The sequence below is a fragment of the Plecotus auritus genome (genome assembly GCF_963455305.1).
Source record: "Plecotus auritus genome assembly, chromosome: 6".
Lineage (NCBI taxonomy): Eukaryota > Metazoa > Chordata > Mammalia > Chiroptera > Vespertilionidae > Plecotus > Plecotus auritus.
The window spans coordinates 63,481,985-63,489,573 of NC_137773.1; the positions used below are offsets into that span (position 1 = coordinate 63,481,985).

The following is a 7,589-nucleotide window of genomic DNA, read 5'->3' on the forward strand; positions in this document are numbered from 1 at the left end:
TGGGACATCTCATTAAAAAAGAGTTAGAAGGGCCATAGCTGGTTTGGCTCAATGGATAGAGGGTCGGCCTGTGGATTAAAGCGACCTGGTTCAATTTCCCGTCAGGGCACATGTCCCAGTTTCAGGCTCCATCCCCAGTAGGGGGCGTGCAGGAGGCAGCTGATCAATGATTCTCTCTCATCATTGATGTTTCTCTCTCTTCCTCTCCATTCCTCTCCGAAATCAATAAAAAAATATTTTTAAAAAAGAGTTAGAAGGAACTTCCTATGGGAATTTGGTTTGTGTTAGACATTTTTAAGGAGGGTTCTAAAAAATAGGTATTTGCCATGGATTGGGTGCTGTTGGGAAGTAAGATCAATTCTATGATGAGGAATCTTAATTATTTTTATCTAGAAGACTGGAGGAATGAAGTGGGGCTAAGGCTGCAATTGGTAAAGAATTAGACGTTACTCTGCTAGGAAATCATTTGATTATTTTTACGATTTCACAGTGACCTTGTTTTTTGTTGAGCTCGGATGCAGTTGCCAAGTGGTCTTGTTTTTGTTTCACTTAACCAAGAGCACAAGGTGACCTTATGAAATATTGGTGCTTTAAGAGGTTGTTTACTAGTATACTCAACAGGAGAACATTGTGGCCTATCTATAAGTACCATCAACTCTAAGGCCTAGTTGGCAGTATTAGGCCAGCTATGAAGGTTTGCTTTTTTCTTTCCCACTCTTGAACATCGGATGTCTGATCTGTTTGCCATTGTCCTGTCACACCCACACCCACCTACCCACCACCCACACCCGATTCCCATTTTTGCCAGTGTTTTACCAAATTCAAGTTCAGCACTGCAGACAGTGGGAGGAAAGGCCCTTGCTCACCATTTTGTTCACAAGCAGCTTGTGTAATATATGCATAAAATGTCCCCTACTCGGGTGGATACCAGCTCCTATATTTCCTAATACTTATATGCAATAGAGAAAATGCTCCCCAAACACCCACAATAAACATAAGGTGATACTTTAAGTTCCTATCTCAAGGAAAGAAATGTTGTCTTTTATGTAGTTCTTGGCATATCATAAATGTTAAGTAGATATGAAATGGGGTATGATGATGATTTGAGGGAGGAAAAAAAAAGGAAGCAGTGGTATTAAAGGAGTCAGAGGTGTTTAATCTAATTTTGGATCCTCATTAAGAAAACCAAAACATATAGTTTAGACTTTTTAGTCTAAACTTATAGTTTAGAGGGAGAGAGAGATGGAAACAATGATGAGAGAGAATCATCATTGGCTGCCTCGTGCACGCCCCCTGCTGGGGATTGGGCCTGCAACCCGGGCATGTGCCCTGACGGGAAATCAAACCATGACAGAGCTCAACCACTTAGCCACACCAGCTGGGCTGGATGATCACTTTTTTTTTTATAAGGTCTGGGGTGAACACCTAAAACTAGCATACTATAGTATGTCAACTGTAATTGAAAAATAAAAAAATTATTTTTAAAAATCAATAAAATATTTGTCATAATATATCTGAGCAACGTTCCCCATTACCCTATCAAAAATGTTTAATACAATCTTTTGAATTATTTCTATAAATCAAGTCTATGATAGTTCATAAAAACAAACAGAGGGTTTTAGTGCCTAAAGAAGAAAATCTACTTTTTAAAAAACAACAACAACAACAACAAAAAAACAAGCTCTGGCTGGTTTTATTAAAGAAAATTTTTTGCATGATTTACTTTTCACCAGTCTATTCTGGCATGCTTCTAATGAAATCAGAATCACTGGGATCAATAATAATCAGTGTGCATACTCTGTATTATTTCCCACATGCTGTGCCCAATTCAATCTCATTACCACTGTAGTGATGGACACCGGTCTTGGCTAACCTGGCATAGTACTCTGTTTCAGATTTCCTCAAGACTGGACATTGTTGGTGAGGATGCCCAGGTTCACTTTGTCTGATCATCTTCAGAGTCTGCTTGTACCCTAGCAAGTACTTTCCACTTTTCATAACAAGTTGGAGCCTAGAGTTGATCAACTCCCATGACTTTTTTGTCTTTTTTGCTGCCACCATCTCCCTGCCTTAAGTGGGGGACAGCTCCCAACCAAGAGCAGCCATCAAGATGGCTGGGGAGGGAGAAAGGAAGGAGTTCCCACAATAAGATCTACTTTTACCAAAAAGAAAATGTAAAGAATTGGGATGAAACTAGCCCAGGGGAAAAAAAAGATATCACATTACCTTGGCAAAAGAAGTAGCTCTGGATCATCTATTTATAGCAGTTGTTCAAATTCTAGGTGATCTTAGTTCTTTTCTGAAATAATACTCTCTTTTAAAAGGAAAAAAAAATCCAAGTGTAGAATAATTCATTACTTCTTTACTGTCCTTACCACTTAATTTCCATATATGTTGTCTAGAAATAGAAAATATCTGGAAAGAAAAATATAACCATTAGAGAATCTTCTAATTTTTTTTTTGAAGCTAGATTTATTTCAATCTTGATAGTCACATTGAAGCACATGATTACTCTACAAATGATCCAAGTAAAATATGTGTTTTAAGATCTTTACTGATCTGTTGACATTATATACCAGTTTAATAAAACAGTTTTATTGCCCTAACTGGTTTTGCTCAGTGGATAGAGCATCGGCCTGGGGACTGAAGGGTCCCAGGTTCGATTCTGGTCAAGGGCATATACCTCAGTTGCAGGCACATCCCCAGTGGGGAGTGTGCAGGAGGCAGCTGATTGATGTTTCTAACTCTCTATTCCTTTCCCTTTCTCTCTGTAAAAAATCAATAAAATATATTTTTAAAAAAACAGTTTTATTTTCTTATTATTTTTAAATATATTTTTTATTGATTTCAGAGAGGAAGGGAGAGGGAGAGAGAGATAGAAACATCAATAATGAAAGAGAATCATTGATTGGCTGCCTCTTGCACACCCCATACTGGAGATTGAGCCCACAACCCAGGTATGTGCCCTGATCGGGAATCAAACTGTGACCTCTTGGTTCATAGGTCAAAGCTCAACCACTAAACCATACTGGCCAGGCCAGTAAAACAGTTTTATAAAAGGAAACCCATTTGAAGTAGACCAATAGTGGGCAACTGTAAGTGTATTTTACTTTTGTATCTCCCTAAGTGGAAGATTGGAAATATATTCCATTTACCTTTACTCCCATTTTAGAGATAGATGTACAGGAAAAGTAAGAAATTTAGTCACCAAACTTACATTTTAAAAAATATTTTTATTGATTTCAGAGAGGAAGAGAGATGGGAAGAGAGAGATAGACATATCAGTGATCACAGATCAACTGCTTCCTACATGCCCCCTCTCCTATAGTGGGGACCAAGCACACAACTGGGGCTTGTACCCTGACTGGGAATCCAACCATGACCTCCTGGTTCATAGGTCATGCCAGCTGGGCCAAAATTACATTTTAAGAGAAACAAATTTGAAGGAAGTCTGGAAGTGAATATGCATAGAGCTACCTGGTCTGGGGTACACAGAAGTAGGGTTTGTGGATACATTGGAAAACATGGTTCTGTCTGGCTTCTGCCCAGTTTCCCAACAATACTTGGGCCTGGTCCCTGTCCCTCTGAGCCTTCAAGGAACCAAGCCTCTTTCATACAACCAACTAGAGTTCAGGGACTCTGTTGTTAAACTATACATGAGCAAGTTATTTTCCTGGCTTTATAGTCACGTGGGTTGTTTATGTTGTAATTAAAAATGGCAAGCTTTCCCTGCCAATAGAGCTCTTGTAAACATGGTGAACGTTCCTAAGACCCACCGCACTTTCTGTAAGAAGTGTGGCAAGCATCAACCCCACAAAGCAATACAGGACAAGAAGGGCAAGGATCCTCTGTATGCGCAGGGAAAGCGGCGTTATGGCAGGAAGCAGAGTGGCTATGGTGGGCAGATTAAGCCAATTTTCAAAAAAAAAAAAGGGGGGGGGTTCTAAAACTACAAAGAAGATTGTGCTGAGTCTTGAAAGCATTGAGCCCAACTGCAGACCTAAGAGAAAGCAGGCTATTAAGAGGTGCAAGCATTTTGAACTGGGAGGAGATAAGAAGAGAAAGGGTCAAGTGATCCAGTTCTAAGCTTCACATTTGTTTTTTTATATGACAATAAAATCTTGATATGTTCACTTAAAAAAATGGCAAAATCTCTGTTGGGTTTACTTGGTGAACAATAATCAAGAATAATTCAAAAGGAAAAATATCTTAATTGGGAGAAGGAGAAGAATGAAAAACTGCTTCAATTTCATGAATGTGTTGTTGGAATTTATACATAGACAATTTATATATGTTAATGAAATTAAGCCAGATTTCCTTCAAGACATACATCTGCAACATTTTTTGAGAGCAGACATGTTCTGAAATAGTACAATCACGAGAGTGGCATTTAGGTGTGTTCTCTTTCAGGGTTAACACACTGCAATTTTACTCAGTCTGTTCATGTGTTTAATTGCCTTCTGTTATTATTTTTTATGCAAGAAACCCAGCCAGAGTCCAGTGAATTGGAGCAATTATGTTTGGCTTGCATTCCTTCAAGGGAGAACAGAGCCTACAAATTGCAATGAAGCCTACCCTTCACTGTGCTTTCAGTAATCTGCCTCAGCCTGGCCGGCGTGACTCAGTGATTGAGCATTGCCCTGGTCAGGGCACATGCCAGGTTGCGGGCTCGATCCCCAGTGGGGCTGTGCAGGAGGCAGCCAATGATTCTCTCTCATCATTGATGTTTCTATCTCTCTTTCCCTCTCCCTTCCTCTCTGAAATCAATAAAGTGATTTTAATAATAATAATAATAATCAGCCTCAGACCACATGTACAGGCAGAATGGAGGGCTTAGGACATTGTTCAGATAAACCAAACCCCCCAAAATAACTTTGAGGGGAAAATATTTTTTCTAAAATACAATATGGTTACTAATTTACACTGATTGGTTTTAAGTGTATGTTTTATTCACCAGTTGTTCATAAATAATTGCTCAGCACTTAGGTATTTAATATTCATGTGATAATTTGTGGGTGACACTAGGTATGAAAATGAAAACAATGGTTAGAACTACATGAAGAGACTGAATCAAATTGATCTCAGTCTTAATATCTGTAGAATTATTGTAATGATAATTGAGTAACAGGGCCACTAATTCCATGAGACTACTAAATAGTATGGAAATATCAATATACTGCAGCCACACTTATAAAACAAATATTTTTATGTTTCTGATTTTATTAAGTTCACATTTTCAAGACTAGATATTCTCTTTTTTGTCTTTCTGCAGTTTTGAACTCTGATAGCTACACAGTAATGCTGGCTTTCCTTCCGCCTCTCCATACCAGTTCCCCCTGGGGTTGGCCCAATAGGCTACCCAGATCAGCTCCCTGGGGGCTCCAGGAAAGCAGTTCTAGGTGGGCTTAGAAAATGCACAGCGCATCTAATGCGTCAGAGTTCCTTCTCTACCATGATGCTGGCTTTTTTTTCCCCTCACTATTTTTTCTCAATATTTAAGTATGTTGATTTCTAAAATATTACTTATATTAATGCTTATACTGTATGTTTTACCCCACAATTTAAGTCCTCACTCTATCACCAATTCCTAAATTTACTTATTTGACTTAATTGTTAAATTTTGTTTCCTTAAGAAAATGGATCTATTTTGAATTTACATTATATTTAACTCCCCCCCCCTTATCTTTTATTTAGATTTACTTTCCTTTTCTGTCAGTTTGACTGGGCTAAGAGATACTCAGATAGCTAATAAAACATTATTTCTGGACATGTCTGGAAGAGATTGGCATCTGTATTGGTAGACTGAGATAAGCAGATCACCCTTACCAATAAGAATGGGCATCATCCAATCCATTGAGGATCCAAATAAGACAAAAAGGTGGAGGAAGGATGAATGTGGTCTCTGCTTGAGCTAGGACTTTTATCTTCTGCCCTCAGGCATCAGTGCTCCTGGTTCTTGGGCTTTTGGACTCAGACCAGGACTTACACAGTCGTCCTCCCACGTTCTCAGGCCTTCAGTCTTGGACTGAATTAAACCACCAGCTTTCCTGGTTCTCTGGCTTGCAGATGGCGGATCGTTATTGAGGTACTTGGCCTCAGTAACCATTTAAGCCAGTTCCTAATTTATATATATAATCTATTGGTCCGGTTTCTCTGGAGAACCCTAATACAGATACCCATAAAACTGTAACAGTGCTGGTTACCTTTGGAAAAGGAATTGGGAATGAGAATTGGGTGAATAGGAACTCTAATATATTGCTCTATAAACTTCTGTATTGTTTGGACCATTTGCAATGAGAATTTATTTGTGTATTATAAAAAGAGAGAGAGAGCGAGAAACAGCATGGAACTGCTGTGAAACCAGCAAAATTTTGACAGATGGTCTGTCAGAACTACCAGGAAAAAATTTTAAGCATTGGGAAAATAACAGAGAAGAAAATGTCAGGGAAATATCCTCAGTTAATTAAAACTAAGAAAGAAAAGGACGGGAGAGGTAGAAAAATAATCTAAATAATTAGAATCTAAAACTAAAGCTGAAGATCTGAGGGATCTTGAAGAGCTGCTCACCATGATCACAGTACATTGCATCTGTGATTTATGAAGATCTTTTTGTCAAGTGAGAACATCATGAGTCTTTCTTACAGCTCTATTTCAGAAAAGCTGGAAGGCATCGTTTCATTTCAACACCCAAGAGGAAACGACCATGAGCCAAGAAAGATTTAAATATCCTCAGAGACAAGAGTTTTGCTTGCCAACTTTTAAGGAGCCAACATTACTTGTCATGATGAACCAAGATGCTAAGCAGAGAACAGATTCTCAAGTAAAAGGCACGGACCAAGCAGAGTGACATCTGCAAATCAGATGTTTTATTCAAGAGGCATTTTGTGTGTGTGTGTGTGTGTGTGTGTGTGTGTGTGTGTGTGTGTGTGTCTTTAAAATATTTAAATTAGAAAATTATTTCAGCCCTAGCTGGGTAGCTCGGTGGGTTAGAGCGTTGTCCCAATACATCAAGGTTGGGGGTTCAATCTCCAGTCAGGACACATACAAGAAGAAACCAATGAATGCATAAATAAGTGGAACAATTACCTCTCTCTCTCCCCCCTCCCACTCTTGCTTAAAATACATAAATAAATAAATAAATAGAAAATTAGTTGATACCTGCTTCTTCTGTCAAAATCAGATCATATGGAGGGGAGATTGCAGCAGCTTTCTGGATATATAGCTGTCCATGTCACTGAGCTCCCTTATTCTTGCACACTGCCAAGCAGTTTATAAAACACCTTCTCTTGCATTATCTGAGGGGTTTCACAACAAGAAATCTAGGGCTAGTAATGTTGATTTTATAAGTGGGGAGGCAGCTCAAAGGAGTAGCTTCAATAAGGTCACCTCTGTGAATGGCACAGCTGGGATGCAAATCCATGACTGCTGATTCCAGTGTCTCCCCCCAACTCCCAACACACACACACACAGACACACACATACACACGATGGCTCAGGTAGAGATCGCTAATGTAGTTGATCTTTCCTTGAGCAATGCTTGGGTATTAGTACAGGAGAAAGAAAGCAGGTAGTTTTGGATGAAGTAGAGG

At 39.0% G+C, this 7,589-nt stretch overlaps 2 pseudogenes across 2 annotated transcripts; one reads left to right on the forward strand and one right to left on the reverse strand.

The window, feature by feature from the left end:
* Nucleotides 1-1,719: 1,719 nt before the first annotated feature.
* Nucleotides 1,720-2,061, reverse strand: LOC308250086 (large ribosomal subunit protein eL30-like; annotated as a pseudogene). The gene has a single exon. The product of its transcript is annotated as a large ribosomal subunit protein eL30-like (transcript).
* Nucleotides 2,062-3,752: 1,691 nt separating this feature from the next.
* On the forward strand, nucleotides 3,753-4,086 carry LOC308250254 (large ribosomal subunit protein eL42-like; annotated as a pseudogene). The gene has a single exon. The product of its transcript is annotated as a large ribosomal subunit protein eL42-like (transcript).
* Nucleotides 4,087-7,589: the final 3,503 nt, after the last annotated feature.